At 41.7% G+C, this 17,941-nt stretch overlaps 1 protein-coding gene across 3 annotated transcripts in view; it reads left to right on the top strand.

Moving 5' to 3' along the window:
• Positions 1–11,332: 11,332 nt before the first annotated feature.
• TRAK1 (trafficking kinesin protein 1) overlaps positions 11,333–17,941 on the top strand; it is a 140,614-nt gene continuing 134,005 nt past the window's right edge. For all 3 annotated transcript variants that reach the window (XM_073678143.1, XM_073678142.1, XM_073678140.1), the window contains exon 1: positions 11,333–11,596. The gene's annotated coding sequence lies outside the window, so the exon portion shown is untranslated. The remainder of the gene's footprint in view (positions 11,597–17,941) is intronic.

Genomic DNA, 17,941 nt, shown 5'->3' with positions numbered 1-17,941 from the left:
TCCACCCTCGTCGTCCTGTGCCGTTGCCCCTAGCAACCGGGTTGTCGTTGCCGCTAGCAACCGGGCTGCCGTTGCCCGCTTTCTCGAACCACATGTAAGGCAGCCCTAGTCATCATACTGGGGGTTACTCGCTTCGCTGCGTCAATCAGTGCACACGTGCAATGTCTTTACGCTTTTCTCACAATGTTGCAGTTTATTGCATCATAAGCCACAGTTCACCGGGTCCAACTCCGTGGCACGCTAACACACATATACAATATTCATGAGACAAGTGGCACACAGGCCCACTTGCTCCAGGTTACAGCCTACGGCAAGGTAATAAGTTATCAATGTCCATAACACAGTCCATGTAACAAAGTGTATTACCTTTGCCGGGTTTAGTTGCTGCAGTCCATTTAATCTGCCACCACTGTGGCTTTGTGGCTTCCCAGGTGGGGGTCTCCAGCCGTCGTACCTTCGAAGGCTACTGGTAGGTTTTCACTCACATCCAGTCTGCGCCTTTCAGGACTCTTGTATGCCAAGCTGGCTCTCCCTCAAAGGTCACTGGCATCCACGCACAGGATCCAGGCTCGACCTTTCAGGCTGCCAGGCTTCACTCTCGGCCTCACTAGGCCTCACACGAACGGTGTCCCACACACATGGGGAACAGGCCTCATGCCTCTCACAGAACACACCGCACACCTGTCTCAAATTACCAGGGTTTATATATCCTGTAGCACACATACATACACAGACACGACCTTGCTGATGTTACAGTCATGTGATCAGTCAGCTGTGTGTATAGGTCCTGTGTGCTGTCCCAGTCATGTGTACCGACCTTTACTGTGCATACAGGACCTGTGTGATGTCACAGTCATGTGACCAGTCACCTGAAGGGGAAGGTATATGGTCAGGTAAAACACATCCTAGACCATTACCGTAATGCCAGCAAGTTGCTGCATTACAACATATACTGCTAAGAAAAAAACTATGGATACTCACCTATCCGATGGATGGGAGAGGCGTCCGGTCCGGTCCCGCGGTTTGCAGCATCTGCCGTGAAGCGATCAGCTGACTGTCAGCTGACCGGCTTGTAAATCAGCTGACCGGCCGGTTACAAGCCAGTTAGCTAACAGCTGATCGCTTCACCGGCAGATGCTGGAAGCACGGGACCGGACGCCTCTCCCATCCATCGGATAGGTGAGTATCCATAGTTTGTCCTGCGCCTCCGTAAAAAAGCGCTGGAATTACGCAGTGTGTGAATACCGCTGCGTAATTCCAGCGCTTATAATGGGCACAATAGTGAGAAAGCGCAGGACGCAGGTGCGTAAAGAATTGACATGCCAATTCTTTACGCAGCTGCGCTTTCGCGCTGCGTAAAATCACACAGTGTCTGAACGGCAAAGTGAACTTCCCATTCACTTTGCTGGCAGACACAAGGCACATTGCGTATTTTGAAAAAGCGTGCGCGAAAATACGCAATGTGTGAACGCAGCCTTAACCTGCAAAGAAGGTCTAATGCTGAGCTGCTGTCAGTCAATGCCCGGGGGCGCCGTTATTGCCGCCGCTCTCTATACACAGAGCGGTGACTGAACCCACCCTAATTCTAAGTGCCGGCGCTTGGCAAGTTCAAAATGCTATTAACATGCAGATTAACCCCATATCTGCAGGTTAATAGCATTGTTTTACATGACCGATTCCCTTTAAAACGTCAGTGAATACCGGAAGACAAAAAAAAAATCACTAAAAAAATTTGCAAATGAAGGACCTTTGAATCATAAAACCGGCAGTGCGATACCAGCTTAGAAGCAGGTAATGTAATAAAAGACTATTACAAATATACTTGTCTGCAGCTCAGGGGCGTAGCTAAGGGTTTGGTTCTGAGCGGGCCCCTAACCCTGATTACAAATATGGTGGCGCAGCCTAATAGTGGATGTAGGAGAACCTCAGCAGATGACCACGCCGTTACTAAAAAAAAATCTCTATACAAAGACCAACACTGATGTTACTGCCATCCATATGGTGACCATATAGTGGTAGATACCAGTGATGCAGAACATGTAAGAAATTACAGTTACAGATAGTGATTTACAGCTAACGTTCTTTCTGGTGGTGCCATTCACTTTTCCATCTGGCCCAGACTAACATGACAACTTCTTCCAGCCAGGACTCATCTGCAGAGATTACAACAAAGACACATCTGATTTCTCACATTTCCAGCACCGTCACCATCTATTCCCAACCTGCACAAACTCCTTATCCTGCTGATACGCCAATGCGGAGCCACCTCTAGAATATATTAATGCCCGGTACAAGTGCCCTAGAAAACAGTTACTATGTGCCCCTTTGACAGTCACAATAACCAGAGTGCCTATATAACAATAAGTGCCCACTTAATATTTAATAATATCCTGAGTCTCCCCCCTGTACTGCACCCGTTTACACAGTATGATGCTTTCCTATGCACAGTATAATGCCCCAACACTGTATAGTACTCCCCATACAGTATACTGACCCCTTAGCAGCCCCTCAAACTGTTTGATGGGCACGAACATTGCGTGATGGCCCCCACACTGCATGATGGCCCCTCACTGTATGATGACCACCTCACAGTAGTCCCCACACTGTTTGATGGCTCTCCAAGTAGCCTTCATATAGTATAATATACCCCATAGTCTTCCATATAGTATAATGCACCCCATAACCCTCCATATAATATAATGCACACAATAGTCCTCCATATAGTTTAATCCACTCCCCATAGTCCTCAATATACAGGTGCTTCTCACTAAATTAGAATATCATCAAAAAGTTAATTTATTTCAGTTTTTCAATACAAAAAGTGAAACTCATATATTATATAGAGTCATTACAAACAGAGTGATCTATTTCAAGTGTTTATTTCTGTGAATATTGATGATTATGGCTTACAGCCAATGAAAACACAGAAGTCATTATCTCAGTAAATTAGAATACTTTATAACAACAGCTTGAAAAATTATTTTAAAATCCAAAATGTTGGCCTACTGAAATGTATGTTCAGTAAATGAGTGGATTTGTATTGAAGAACTGAAATAAATTAACTTTTTGATGATATTCTAATTTAGTGAGAAGCACTTGTAGTATAATGCACCCATAGTCCTCCATACAGTATAATGCATTCCATAGTCCTTAACATGCGAAACTAAAGACTCTTGATGTCCTTTAAAGGAAACAATGGCAGTAGGATGTTGCCTCATTTTCTGTCTGGGTTTTGCGTGTACTCGGCATTACATGTTTTATTGGATCACTGAATAGTGTTTGCATGAATCTGGAGTATATGTTTACTCTTTACAGTGTGTTTGTGCACAATAAATGCACAATTGTTCATGTTCTTGTTGGAGTTTGTAGCCAGGAATCTGCTTAAATCGCTGCTCATTGCATAAAACAAACATTTTTTTTCTTTTAGTTTTGTTTACACAATGCAGAATATTATTATATCTGGTTTATCCATCCATTAATTATCTAAATAACTACAGTTATATGAAAAAGTTTAGGCACCCCTATTAATCTTAAGCTTAATGTTTTATAAAAATTGTTTTTGCAACAGCTATTTCAGTTTGATATATGTAATAACTGTTGGACACAGTAATGTTTCTGCCTTGAAATTAGGTTTATTATACTAACAGAAAATGTGCAATCTGCATTCAAACAAAATTTGACAGGTGCATAAGTATGGGCACCCTTATCATTTTCTTGTTTTAAATACTCCTACCTACTTTTTACTGACTTACTAAAGCACTTTTTTTGGTTTTGTAACCTCATTGAGCTTTGAACTTCATAGCCAGGTGTATGCAATCATGAGAAAAGCTACTTAAAGTGGCCACTTGCAAGTTGTTCTCCTGTTTGAATCTCCTCTGAAGAGTGGCATCATGGGCTCCTCAAAACAACTGTCAAATGATCTGAAAACAAAGATTATTCAACATAGTTGTTCAGGGGAAGGATACAAAAAGCTGTCTCAGAGATTTAACCTGTCAGTTTCCACTGTGAGGAACATAGTAAGGAAATGGAAGAACACAGGGACAGTTCTTGTTAAGGCCAGAAGTGGCAGGCCAAGGAAAACATCAGAAAGGCAGAGAAGAAGAATGGTGAGATCAGTCAAGGACAATCCTCAGACCACCTCCAGAGAGCTGCAGCATCAACTTGCTGCAGATGGTGTCGCTGTGCATCGGTCAACTATCCAACGCACTTTGCACAAGGAGAAGCTGTATGGGAGAGTGATGCGAAAGAAGCCTTTTCTGCAAGCACGCCACAAACAGAGTCGGCTGAGGTATGCAAAAGCACATTTGGAGAAGCCAATTTCTTTTTGGAAGAAGGTCCTGTGGACTGATGAAACCAAGATTGAGTTTTTTGGTCATACAAAAAGGCGTTATGCATGGCGGCAAAAAAACACAGCATTCCAAGAAAAACACTTGCTACCCACAGTAAAATTTGGTGGAGGTACCATCATGCTTTGGGGCTGTGTGGCCAATGCCGGCACCGGGAATCTTGTTAAAGTTGAGGAACGCATGGATTCCACTCAGTATCAGCAGATTCTTGACAATAATGTTCAAGAATCAGTGATAAAGTTGAAGTTACGCAGGGGATGGATCTTTCAGCAAGACAATGATCCAAAACACCGCTCCAAATCTACTCAGGCATTCATGCAGAGGAACAATTACAATGTTCTGGAATGGCCATCCCAGTCCCCAGACCTGAATATCATTGAACATCTGTGGGATCATTTGAAGAGGGCTGTCCATGCTCAGCGACCATCAAACTTAACTGAACTGGAATTGTTTTGTAAAGAGGAATGGTCAAAAATACCTTCATCCAGGATCCAGGAAATCATTAAAAGCTACAGGAAGCTACTAGAGGCTGTTATTTTTGCAAAAGGAGGATCTACTAAATATTAATGTCACTTTTCTGGTGAGGTGCCCATACTTATGCACCTGTCAAATTTTGTTTGAATGCAGATTGCACATTTTCTGTTAGTACAATAAACCTCATTTCAAGGCAAAAACATTACTGTGTCCAACAGTTATTACATATATCAAACTGAAATAGCTGTTGCAAAAACACCAATTTTTATAAAACAATAAGCTTAAGATTAATAGGGGTGCCCAAACTTTTTCATATAACTGTATCTATCTTTTAACAATATCTGAACAGTATCCGCCAACCCCTCCCCCAAGCTTTTTTCTTATTTTGATGTATAATGACTCGGTATCACAGTTAATAGAATTACTACTATTACAAAAATCGTTGGCGAATAACCTAAAATAGGGCCTTATTTAGACACCTGATGTTCAGCAGCAACATGGCCACTCCATTAGGCTATACATGTATTCAGAAAAGTGCTGGTCTGAAATAACTAATTTCACATTTTTGAGTTTTTTGCGTCTGTGACATTTGAAATCATGGCTTTCCCTGCAATTCTACTTTAAATCCATCTTTTTAAAGGGAACCTGTCACCATGAAAACACACTCCAATCTGCAGGCATCATGTTTAGAGCTGGAGTAGCTGAGCAGATATATTGTTTTGTGAGAAAACTTTCAGTATAAGGCTATGTGCCCACGATGCAGAAATGAAGCAGAAAATTTCTGCAGCATTTCTGCATCTCCCTGGCAGAAAAAAACGCATGCAGATTGTGCATGCGTTTTTCCTGCAGAATACATGCGGATCCACATGCGGGTTCACATGCGTTTCCGCATGCAGATTGACAAGCGCTTTCCAGGCGATAGCATCACTTGGAAAGTGCTTGACAACTAGGTCACACTGTATAAATCCATGCAAACAGCATGGATTTATACAGTGTGAACCGTAAAAATGAAAACAAATAAAGCTATACTCACCCCCGAGGCCCCGGCGAGTGCTGCAGCGCTGCTTCCTGGCTGGTTCCCGGCTGCCGGCATATCGCGAGACAGAGCGGTGAAGGGCCTGCGGTCACATGACTGTGACGTCACCGAAGGTCCTTCAGCGCTGCTGGCATTCAGAGAGAAGACGCCGGACAGGTGAGTATAAACTTTATTTGTTATTTTATTCTTTTTTTACAGGTACAATGGTACCCAGGTCTGGATGAGAGTCTCCTCTCCTCCAGAACTGGGTACCATCCGCACATAGAGACGCATAGAAGCCGCTTGTAAAAATGTACAGTCGCGGTTTCTATGCGTCTCAATGCAAGTCAATGGCGGGAGTTCCGCTGCGCTTCCGCAAAATTAAATGACATGCTGCGGATTTTTGTACGTAGCATAAACGCTGTGGAAAAATCCGCAGCATGTGCATAGAACATGCGGAATCCCCTTGGGGACCATGGGGTGCGGATTACCTAGCGTTTCACAAGCGTTTCCGCTGCGGAAATTCCGCAGCATAAACGCTTGAAAAACGCTACGTGGGCACACAGCCTAACTTGGGTTTTAATCATTTAGCCTCTGCTCTTTCCGGGATTATTGGTCCAGTTGGTGGTCCTATCATTGACTGATGACTTTCTTGTATAACTGTGCATTCAGAGAAAGCTGAAAGGACCGTCCACTGGACCGAAAACCCAAGGAAGAGCAAAGGATTAAATGATTAAAACACAATTTAGACTGAATATTTTCCCACAAAACTATTTATCAGTCTGCTCGTCTCTCTAAATAACAAGCTGCCTGCAGTATGGACTGCATTTTCCTGGTGACAGGTTCCCTTTAAAGCTTATGTCAACTGTTCCTCCATGAATGCATTTTTATGTGATTTATTTTTGGCTAAAATTTTGTGCTAAAATTGACATAAAAAAAAAAGCTTAAAATCTGTGTTATGACTGCCAAAGCACATTCACACGGGTAACATACAAACCAGGAAGACAAATGCCTAAACCTGACAGGTCCCCGTTCAGACTAGGAAAAACCCTTCTCTGAACCTGGCCTGTCCCTGCCTGACTGCGGAGGTTGGCACCCTAAGATAACGTAATGGCGCCCCCACTCCATGACGGCTTACCCTTACCTAGGATCGCTAGAGTAGCAGTTCCCTAAGGCAGGGTTCGTCAACTTTAGTCCTGGAGGCCAACCAACAGGTCATGTTTTCAGGATTTCCTTACTATTACACAGGTGATGGGATTATTATCTGTGCAGGTGATGCAATTATCACCTGAGCAATACTAAGGAAATCCTGAAAACATGGCCTGTTGGTGGGCCTTCAGGACTGGAGTTGGGGAATCCTGCCCTAAGGAGTAAAGGAATCACACATAAAACTACTGCAATCAACACAAACTACAACAAAGAGACTTTGTTGGATTCATTCAATCACCAGCAGAAAACGCCAGTAAGGGAAGGTATTTAAAGCTGCACTCGAAAGGTGATAAGGCAGACAAACAGAGTGAATGAAAACACCTGTTACCCAAAACCGACAGAAACAAAGATAACAGAACTAAAACACCCAAAGAAAAGGTGTATCAGTTGTGGCTCAGCGGAAAGAGACGCCGAACACAGAATCAAGGGTTTGAATCCAGAAGCATGACAATCTGCTTTGCCATTCATGTAAATGAGAAAGTGCCTATAGTGAACATGCAAATCAGTTCTCATACTTGATAGTGAACATGTCATGTTTTTCCTTGCATTTTTTAATATGTGTTTAAAAAAGGCTTCATGTCAATTATTTTTTTTGCACATTTTCGGTAATTTTTGCGTGGTTTTTAATGTTGTCTTGACCATGTTTTAGCAGCGGAAACACACCCAAATCATAACATATTGATACACCCCATATTACAATTAATATTGCTTAAAAAACTGCACCAAGACCTTATAAAAACCATGTGAAAATCATATTTTTTAAAAGCCGGTTATGCATTTTTCATCCAGAAAAATCTACTTCAAAAATTTTGTGTGGACATACCTTAATAATGGAACAAATTTGTGTGTAAATGGGCAGTGTCCTGCATAAGGTGATGCAATATCGTCAGGCTCTTCCATCACGTTATGTTTCTGAGAATGAAAGGACTCTGCTGTTTTTCCCTGCACAGTGGCTTTTGTCCACGCAGGTGTTATCTGCAGCCATGCACATTTACAGTATGTTGCACCGCACGTCCCCTGCAAATGGGATGGTTAGTGCAATGCTGTACAAGAAAAGACCGTAAAGGGACTGTAGGACGGAATCACTGCTGTGGTCCCTTTATTTTCAGAATTGCTGTAGGCCTCAAAAGTCACACTTTTACCAATGGCAGAATAACCCTTTTTAATAGTAGTCAATAAAGTTCATGTACAGTTGCTGCAGTATCCAAAAAACAGGCATCACACGGCATCATGTAAAAGTGTGATGTTATTCTGAACTTTTTATATCATAGAGTAGCTAAACTCTAATTTTTTATAATAATTTTGCCCATCATGAAAATGTATGAAACTTTGCAAACTATTTTTTTAGGAAATTTGTCATCATTTTTGTAAAAAAAAAAAAAAAAAAAAAAAAATCCCTGTAAGTAGCTTCCACACCCCTGCTTTTCTGCAGTCTACTTACTTGCCTTCAGCTACATTTATAACAAAACCTAGTTATTTGGAGTACAGGTGATGGCAGTGAAAGGTCAGCTCCTGTCTCCTCTTCTGAGTGTTATGCTTATCTGAACAATTACCGCCAGTCTTATCCGCTGTGTTAGGGCTCATTTAGACGTCCGTGCTAATCGGTCCGAGTACGGACCTCTAATAGGTGGACTGACCACAGAAATAACTTGAATCTGACAAAAGTAATAATAAATTAAAAATCTATGAAAATGAACAAATGAAAGTCAGACATTGCTTTTCAACCCTGCTTTCACAGAATTTTTACAAAAATTAAACTCATGAAATAGGCCTGGACAGAAATGATGGTACTCTTAACTTAATATTTTGTTGAACAACCTTTTGAGGCAATCACTGCAATCAAACGATTCCTGTAACTGTCAATGAGACTTCTGGACCTCTCGACAGGTATTTTGGCCCACTCCTCATGAGAAAACTGCTCCAGTTGTCTCGTGTTTGAAGGTTGCCTTTTCCAGACGGCATGTTTCAGCTCTTTCCAAAGATGCTCAATGGGATTTAGGTCAGGGCTCATAGAAGGCCTCTTCAGAATAGTCCAATGTTTTCCTTTTAGCCATTCTTGGGTGGTTTTAGCTGTGTGTTTTGGGTCATTATTCTGTTGCAAGACCCATGACCTGCGACTGAGACCAAGCTTTCTGACACTGGGAAGCACATTTCTCTCTAAAATCCCTTGATAGTCTTGAGATTTCATTGTACCCTGCACAGATTCAAGACACCCTGTGCCAGATGCCGCAAAGTAGCCCAGAACATAACAGAGCCTCCTCCATGTTTCACAGTAGGGACAGTGTTCGTTTCTTGATATGCCTCATTTTTCCATCTGTGAACATAGAGCTGATGTGCCTTGTCAAAAACTTCCCATTTTTGTCTCATCTGTCCATAGGACATTCTCCCAGAAGCTTTGTGGCTTGTCAACATGTAGTTTGGCAAATTCCAGTCTGGCTTTTTTATGTTTTTTTTTTCAACAATGGTGTTCTCCTTGGTCGTCTCCCATGACGTCCACTTTGGATCAAACAACGACGGATGGTGCGATATTACACTGATGTTCCTTGAGCTTGAAGTTCACCTTTAATCTCTTTAGAAGTTATCCTGGGCTCTTTTGTTACCATTCGTATTATCCGTCTCTTTGATTTGTCATCAATTTTCCTCCTGCGGCCACGTCCTGGGAGGATGGCTACAGTCCCATGGATCTTAAATTTCTGAATAATATGTGCAACTGTATCACAGGAACATCAAGCTGTTTGGAGATGGTATTATAACCTTTACCTTTAATATGCTTGTCTATAATTTTCTTTCTAATCTCCTGAGACAACTCTTTCCTTTTGCTTCCTCTGGTCCATGTTGAGTGTGGTACACACCATGTCACCAAACGGCACAGTGAGTATCCATAGCTCTATATACAGGCCCACTGACTGATTACAAGATTGTAGACACCTGTGATGCTAATTAGTGGACACAACTTGATTTAACATGTCCCTTTTGTCACATTATTTTCAGGAGTACCATCAGTTCTGTCCAGGCCTATTTCATGAGTTTAATTTTTTTTAAATTCTGTAGAAGCAGGGTTGAAAAGCAATGTCTGACTTTCGTTTGTTCATTTTCATAGATTTTTAATTTATTATTACTTTTGTCAGATTAAAGGTATTTCTGTGACCATTGTGGATTTTTCTTTCATTAAACGAGGGGTACCAACAATTTTGTCCACGTGTGTATGTGATGTCTGTGTAGCCTATGTGAGGCTACATTCACACATCTATGTGCTGCACAATTTTTCTTTAATCAGACAGCACACGATCTCATAGGTCCCAATTCATCAGAGCTTTTACCAGGGCTGTGGAGTCAGTAAGCCAAACCTCCAACTCCAGCTTCTCAATTTCCAGGACACCGACTCCAACTCCGACTCCCTCATACATGGCTCATGTTTAAGTGATACATTTACTGTAGCACAGATTCATCTCAGCTAAAAGTCTAGACCCTTAGATCAGGAATAGGACAGACATTTATAGGACATTTCATAACTTTCCCAAATTCTTATGAAAAAATATTCCCCACAAACTGCATTGAACTACTGTACCCAATTTATTATATATTTTAGGAGTTCGAGTCGGTCCATTTTATACCGACTCCACCATAATGGACACCGACTCTACGACTCCGACTCCACAGCCCTGGCTTTTACGCCAGAAAACTGCCATAAAGAGCTTTGAAAAGTCTCTATTTTGCACAACAAGGATGCGCAAAAATGTAGCGACTTTTGGCACTTTCACAAAGTTTTGACAAAAACAGATCTGGGGTGGCATGGGGCACCTTTCACTCCACCCCACTCCCTCATCAAGACTAGCGTGAAATATGCTGCTCTTGATGAATTTGGGCCATTAGAGTTTCATGGATCTATAAATATATTGATAAATAATAGTGTGAATGCAGCCTTAGTGACACACAGGTGCTGACCCCTTTACTGCCATCATCTGTACTCCAAATAAGTACATTCTGATATAACTGCAGCAGAAGGCTGATAGACTGGGGGAAAAGCAGGGGTTTGGAAGCCATGTACATGCATTTTTTACAGTAATGAAGAAAAATCCTTTAATAAAGTGATTTGCTAGGTTTCATAACTTTCCATGCTGAGCAAAATTACTAAAATAAAAAATAAAAGTTTATTTATTAAATGTAACATCCCACATTCTGTACATGTTCTCTGTTACGTGTAACAAATAGGAAACACTTCTACTTTAACAAATGCTTTTTTTTTTCTCTACAGCTATCTGTCTATGACATTAGTAATCACACACTGGGAAAACCTATGGACTACTAGATCACGTCACCAGCACTGCTTCAATCAATGGCAGTTTGCACATTTCCGTGAAACCTGCCAAGCTGGACCCCACAGCTGTGCAACACGACACCTCGGCCGTCATCGTGCCCATTCCACTAGTAAGCGACCATGCAGTCCTAGCCTGTGCTGCAGGCATTGATGAAGAGCACTATGTAAGCGAAGCCGCGGGACCTGAAGATGCTCTGGGTCCGAGAGAATACAGAGATGCCGGCACCATTACAGGTGTGTAACTTGTCTGAGACCTCGAGGTTGGGACACAGTTTGCCACATGCCCTTCTCATGACATTGAAAAGACTTTATAAACAAATGTACTAAAAATTGTTGGTGATTACTTAACATATTTGAGTTCGTATCTGATAGGAAAAGGAGAATGAAAGTGAACTGCCTTTTATCTCCCTTGTAGGTCCGTCTTGCATTAGGTATACTGTCTTTCCCGATAGACATTGTTTAGCTGTACTACATTAGGAAACCATATTTTCACAGTTCCCTAAAAATTCCTCACCAGATGCATTGCTTCCAGTACAAATACTACTGTATTGCCATTTTTATATATTTTTTTTATTAGGCAAATTATAGACCATCATTTCACAAAAATCTTAGTCTAAACAAGTTGCTGATCACCTGAAGGTTCGTTCGTCGGGTGAAATGATCTTTTGTGCTGCATATTGTTTTTGGCAGCTTTTGATCCTTTTGTAAACAGGACTTGCCCTGCTGAGAACAATGGCAGCCTGTGCACACTGAGCAGACTATTACAGATATGTCAGTAGTATCTGAAGCGCAGTCTGCTTCTTTAGGCAATTTAATCTTGTTTGCTGGTCGGCGGCTGTTTAGTGCTGCACATCGGCTGTGTAAATGGATTCTTATGCTAGGACACGTCATCACCAAACGTGACCACTAAGTGCTCTCAGGATTTTTAAAAGCCACCAACTCGTCATAATGTCAGCCACAAAGTGTACTATCCCAGCATTTCAATTCATGTGACAGATTAATATTCAACTCCACCTCCATTTATTAATAGAAGGTAAGTAAGGTCACTGTCACAAACTTGCTTAAAGAGGTTGTCCACTACTCTGGATACTGTTTCTGCCAATTTTCATGTTATATACTTTTCTGCTTCTCTTCCTTTCCCCTGGCGTCAACTCTGTTTTCACAGCCATCACTTCCTCTTCAGAATTCCCTGCTTCCTTCTGACCACATTTCCCATGATCACTTGTGCTGGGCTGCAAACCAGCAGTGAGCACAGACCTGTAACTCAGCCTAAACTTCTTCCACTCCTCTTCCAGCCTCACCTTCACACACTCTCACAGCCTCAGCACTATCTCCCCAGGAGACAGCTGCCGGCAAGTCCTTGATACAGTGCATAGAAGGCATAAAAGTAACACAAAGCACCAGAACACCAACCCTGACAATAAACCTTATCCATCTATGCACACTCACTTACTAAACCTGTTCTACTGTAAAGGAATGGATGGATGTGATGTGATGTGATGTCACGTCAGATTCCAGAGCCAGAATCGGATGTGACGTCACAGGAACTAAGAGGATTCTCCACCAGGCATCATGTGACCGGCAGAGCAGCTCAGGTCACAGAAAAATTTGGGACACCAAGGTATTTACAAAGGAGCATATCTATGACAGTTAGTTCAAATGAAAGAAACTTATTATGTAGTGGCCAACCCAATAAATAAACTGATAACCTCATCAAATACATATATGCAGCTGGTGAAATAAGAATTGAGTACTGTCACCAATTTTCTAAAGGTGTTATTGACATAAAATTCTCACTAGATATTGATAACAACCCTTCCAATCCACACAGGCAAAGAGATGAAACCATAGATGTTCATAAATTAAGTTATTTGTAATAATGGAAAATTACACACGGAAAAAGTATTGAACACGCTTACTGAAATGTAATTAATACTTTGTACAAAAGCCTTTGTTGGAGATGACAGCTTCAAGACCCCTCCTATATTGAGAAACTTGCCACTTGCATTGCTCAGGTGTGATTTTGGAACATTCTTCCACACAAACACTCTTCAAATCCTGAAAGTTCTTTGGGCTCCTTCTATGAACTCTAAACTTGAGTTCCTTCCATAAATTTTCTATTGGATCCAGGTCAGGTGATTTGCTGGGCCATTTTAGCAGCTTTATTTTCTTTCTCTGAAACCAATTGAGAGTTTTCTTGGCTGTGTGTTTGGGATTATTGTCTTGCTGAAATGTCCACCCTCATTTCATCTTCATCATCCAATTATCCTGGTAGATGGCAGCAGATGTTTTACAAGAATGTATCGGTACATTTGTCCATTCATTCTTCCTTCAATTATATGAAGTTTGCCAGTGCCATATTCTGAAAAACAGCCCCACCCCATGATGTTTCCACCTCCAAACTTCATTGTTGGTATGGTGTATTTGGGGTGATATGTAACACCTTTTGGCCTCTTAACATGGTGTGTACTATGGCATCCAAAGAGTTCAATTTTGGTCTCATCTGACCAGACTATATTCTCCCAATATTTCTTAGGCTTGTCTAAATGTTGTTGAGCAAACTTTAAACTCCTTTGAACATGCTTTTTATTCTGCAGTGGAGTCTTACGTGGTGAGCGTGCATGCAGGCCATGGAGGTTGAGTGCATTATTTTATTGTTTTCTTTGCAACAATTGTACATGCTGATTCCAGGTCTTTCTGTAGCTCTCCATAGGTGGTTTTTGGCTCATGGAAATCTCTTCTGATAATTCTTTTCTCTCCTCTGTCCGAAATCTTGCTTGGAGCACCTGGTCGTGGCCGTTGTATGGTGAAATGTTGTTCTTTTCACTTCCGGATTATGGCCCCAACAGTGCTCGCTGGAACAGTCAGTAGTTTAGAAATTCTTCTATAACCAAAATAACCAATGCCATAAGTATGTTTTGCAACAATAAGGTTGCGAAGGTCATGAAACAGCTCACTGGTTTTACCCATCATGATATAGATGTTTCTTGTGTGGCACCTTGGTAATGAGACACCTTTTTATAGACCATCAGGTGAACCAGCTGATATTATTTTTTACGAAGTGGCAGGATTGCTTTCTAATTACTGATATATTTTGACTAGTGTCATAACTTTTTAAACCACTCTTTCTTCATGTGTTCAATACTTTTTCACTGTGTCATTTTTAATTATTACACGTAATTTATGGACATCTGTGGTTTGATTTCTTTGCCTGTGTGGATTGGATGGGTTGCTACCAACATCTGTTGAGAATTTCATGTCAATAGCTCCTTTAGAAATATATTTACTTACAAAATTGTAGTCGTGTTCAATACTTATTCCACCCGCTATATATCACTTTCTTTTTTCACGTATCATGCATTCTCTTTTTTTTTGTTCACCACAGTTTACACTGCATTAATTTTCCCGATTTCAAGATATCTATCATGTAACTGGTACATTAGAACAGCACAAAAGATGATACATCACTAGTCAGCAGTGACATTTGCAGCAACACGTAACGTTTCTGATGCCACGACCCCTTTGTAATAGTGCTGACCTCAGGTGAACGAGAATATTTAACAGGGCTGTGGCGTCGGAGTCGATGTCCATTTTGGTGGAGTAGCAGTCGGAGTTGGAGTCGATATAAAATTGACTGACTCCGACTCCTAAAATATATAATAAATTGGTTCAGTAGTACAATGCAGGAGATGCTGTAAATGTTTTCAGAAGAATTAGGCAAAATTATGAGATGTTCTATAAATGTCTGTTCTGTTCCTGATCTAAGGATCTCGGCTTTTAGTTGAGATGAATCTGTGCTGCACTTTATATACACGCTCAGTAGTGAGGCCGGGCTGTGGAGTCGGGAGTCAGGGAAATTGATTTTGTGTTTTTAGATTTACATTATTCACTAAATGCTAAAACTGACCCGCCTCTATGATTCTCCAGGTCATTACGAGTTTGCAGATACCAAACATGTATAGGTTATTTTTTATTTAAATGGTGAAAAAAAATTCCAAAATTTTGAAGAAAAAAAAATCACCATTTTCCAAGACCTGTACCGTCTCCATTTTTTGGGATCTGGAGCTTGGCGAGGGCTTATTTTTTGCGCCCTGAGCTGACGTTTTTATTAATACCATTTTGGACTAGATATGATGTTTTGATCACCTGTTATTGCATTCTCTTGCAATGTTGCGGCGGGCAAAAAAACCGTACTTCTGGCATTTTGATGTCATGGTGGTGATGGTATGCATTATGCATGCTCCAGTGAACGACCCGTCCAGTGGGTGCGGCCTTGCTCCAACACTAGTTGGGCTCTGGCCAGGAGTATGCATACATCACCGCCATTCCCGGCGAATCCCCACAGTGCACAGTGCGTGCGCTGGGGGGATTCGGAAGTCTGCAGTCACACAGAGTGACAGTGACTGCAGACTTTTCATTTTAGAGCGAACAACCCCTTTTAAAGAGAGCCTGATTGCGGTTTCATACTGTCCGAACCATGGGCAGCATTAATCAGACACTGGCTGTGTTACCACAGCCACATGTGTTTTAAAAGGCCGACCTGGGTTTATGCTTCTTTGACTAGTCTGAGTTAAATCCAAAATGTTTCTCCTTACCCTGTTCCCCATGACTGACAGGTATCTACACACAAATAGGAAGAGACCTATCAGTGTAGGAAAGCGGAACAGGGAGAAGCCGCTGGGACCTGCCATGCACTAGTCATCCGAGATGCTTAGTCCTTGGCCGGCTTTTCAGAGTTTTTCTCTGAAACTCCACAGCGTTTCAGAGTAAACATACACTACTGCAGTGCCAGATTCAGGCCCTTGCTTTGGGCAGCATGAATCAGCTGTCAGGTCCCCTATAAATTTAAAATGGAGCTGTAATTTCAAAAAGTTTACATAAATCAGTGGTACACACAAATTTATGAAAGATTGTAATATATCTTATGAGAGAAATCTGCTTCCTTCCCAACTCATAAGGGTACGTTCCCACGATCAGGAATAGCAGCGTTTTGGATGTACAGTAGCTCACCTGCGCTGCGTCCAAAACGCTGCGTTCTACGATACAAGCTCAGTGGATGGGATTTATAGAACTCCCACGACCACTGTGCTTCTATTTGACTCCGTGTAAACTCACCCGTGGCGCGGCTTTACGAGCCGCAGCATGTCAATTTCTGTTGCAAAGACGCTAGCCCCCGCAACTGAAATTTCCCCAATAGAGAATGTATTGGATGCGGTAAATCCGCATTGTTCAATGAACATATGCGGATTTACCTGCATAATTAGAACGCAGCGTTTTGCAATCAGTGAAAATATGATGCTTCCAAAACACTGCTATATCCTGATCGTGGGCACATAGCCTCAGACACTTCTTTCACTGCCCCCCAGACTCCTGAACTTTTTACACACTGAAAAAAGTGCTCATATCTGCATGTAAGGCAGCTCATTATATGGAGAGGTTAAGAGGCGTAGGAGTGAGGAAACAGGCAGAGGAAGACACTGAAAGATCCTGCTGAGCTTTCTAACAAGTTATGTTTTACCTCATCCCAGAGCTGATTCACATCCAAACAGCTCAGCTCTGCTGTATAGCGTCCTCAATGCTGCTTCTCCTTGTCTCAGTGTAAACGTTTCTTAGCAGAAATCAATCTATGTGTGATATGTTTGGGACACATCATAGTAGTATCCCACCAGTTCAGTGTCAACCGCAAAGCAGAGATAGTCTGCAGAGGGGAAAACTGGTTAATATTCAGGATACAATTCATGTAAGAGATGGTATTATTCCTCATGTACACACCACCGCTTATTCTGAAAAGCTACTTGAACTGAGTACTTAGAGGAAACCCACACAAACACGGAGAGAACATACAAACTCTTCCCAGTGCTGCAAGGCTACAGTGCTAACCACTGAGCCACTGTGCTTCTCCATCTTATCCCTACTGAAAACCTGAAAATGATGGTGTCACTGCAGGTTTACAGGTGTTAAAGGCATTCAGGAGTTGTTTGCTGGATTCTTCATGCTGTGGTGATTGATATATATACAAGACTAATCCGTTCATAAGTAGTATTCCAACAGTTTGGATGTGTTCTTTTTAGAACTCCTTATTTTGGTTTGTCCATTAATGCAGTTGTGCCGCAGTCTTTTTCCTTGAAAGCTGGCGTTCTTGTGATGAAGCCACCATGACTGGGCAAGCCTCGACCTTTGACATGAAAGGGAAGTGTGAAATGTTGAGTAATGCTTCTAGTCACCGGGCACAGGACTAAGCTCATGTATCAGTTGCCCTTTTTGCAGACAGGGCATCGCTATCATTTCCCGAATCTTGATGCCAGCAAAGTGACAGAGAATCCTGAAGTGTCACACGTTGCTTATTTGTGACTTGCAGAATTGGAGCAGATTCAAGTCTGCAGCATGTTAATTCTTTCAGTGTTTTTTTCACCCACTGATTTCAATGAAGTCAGTCAAAAACACCATAAAAAACGCAGGTATAAAAATGATTGCTGCGTTTTTGTTGCGTTTTTAGACAGCAGTGAATGCTTTAGAAATAGATAATAGATAGACATATAGACAGAACTATAATTGCACAACTCCCTGACATATAATAAA

Source organism: Phyllobates terribilis, unplaced genomic scaffold, assembly GCF_046119375.1.
Source record: "Phyllobates terribilis strain yellow unplaced genomic scaffold, ASM4611937v1 Scaffold_4__5_contigs__length_816908805, whole genome shotgun sequence".
Classification (NCBI taxonomy): Eukaryota; Metazoa; Chordata; class Amphibia; order Anura; family Dendrobatidae; genus Phyllobates; species Phyllobates terribilis.
The sequence above is the reverse complement of the archived record's forward strand: the minus strand, read 5'-3'. Positions and strand labels throughout refer to the sequence as shown.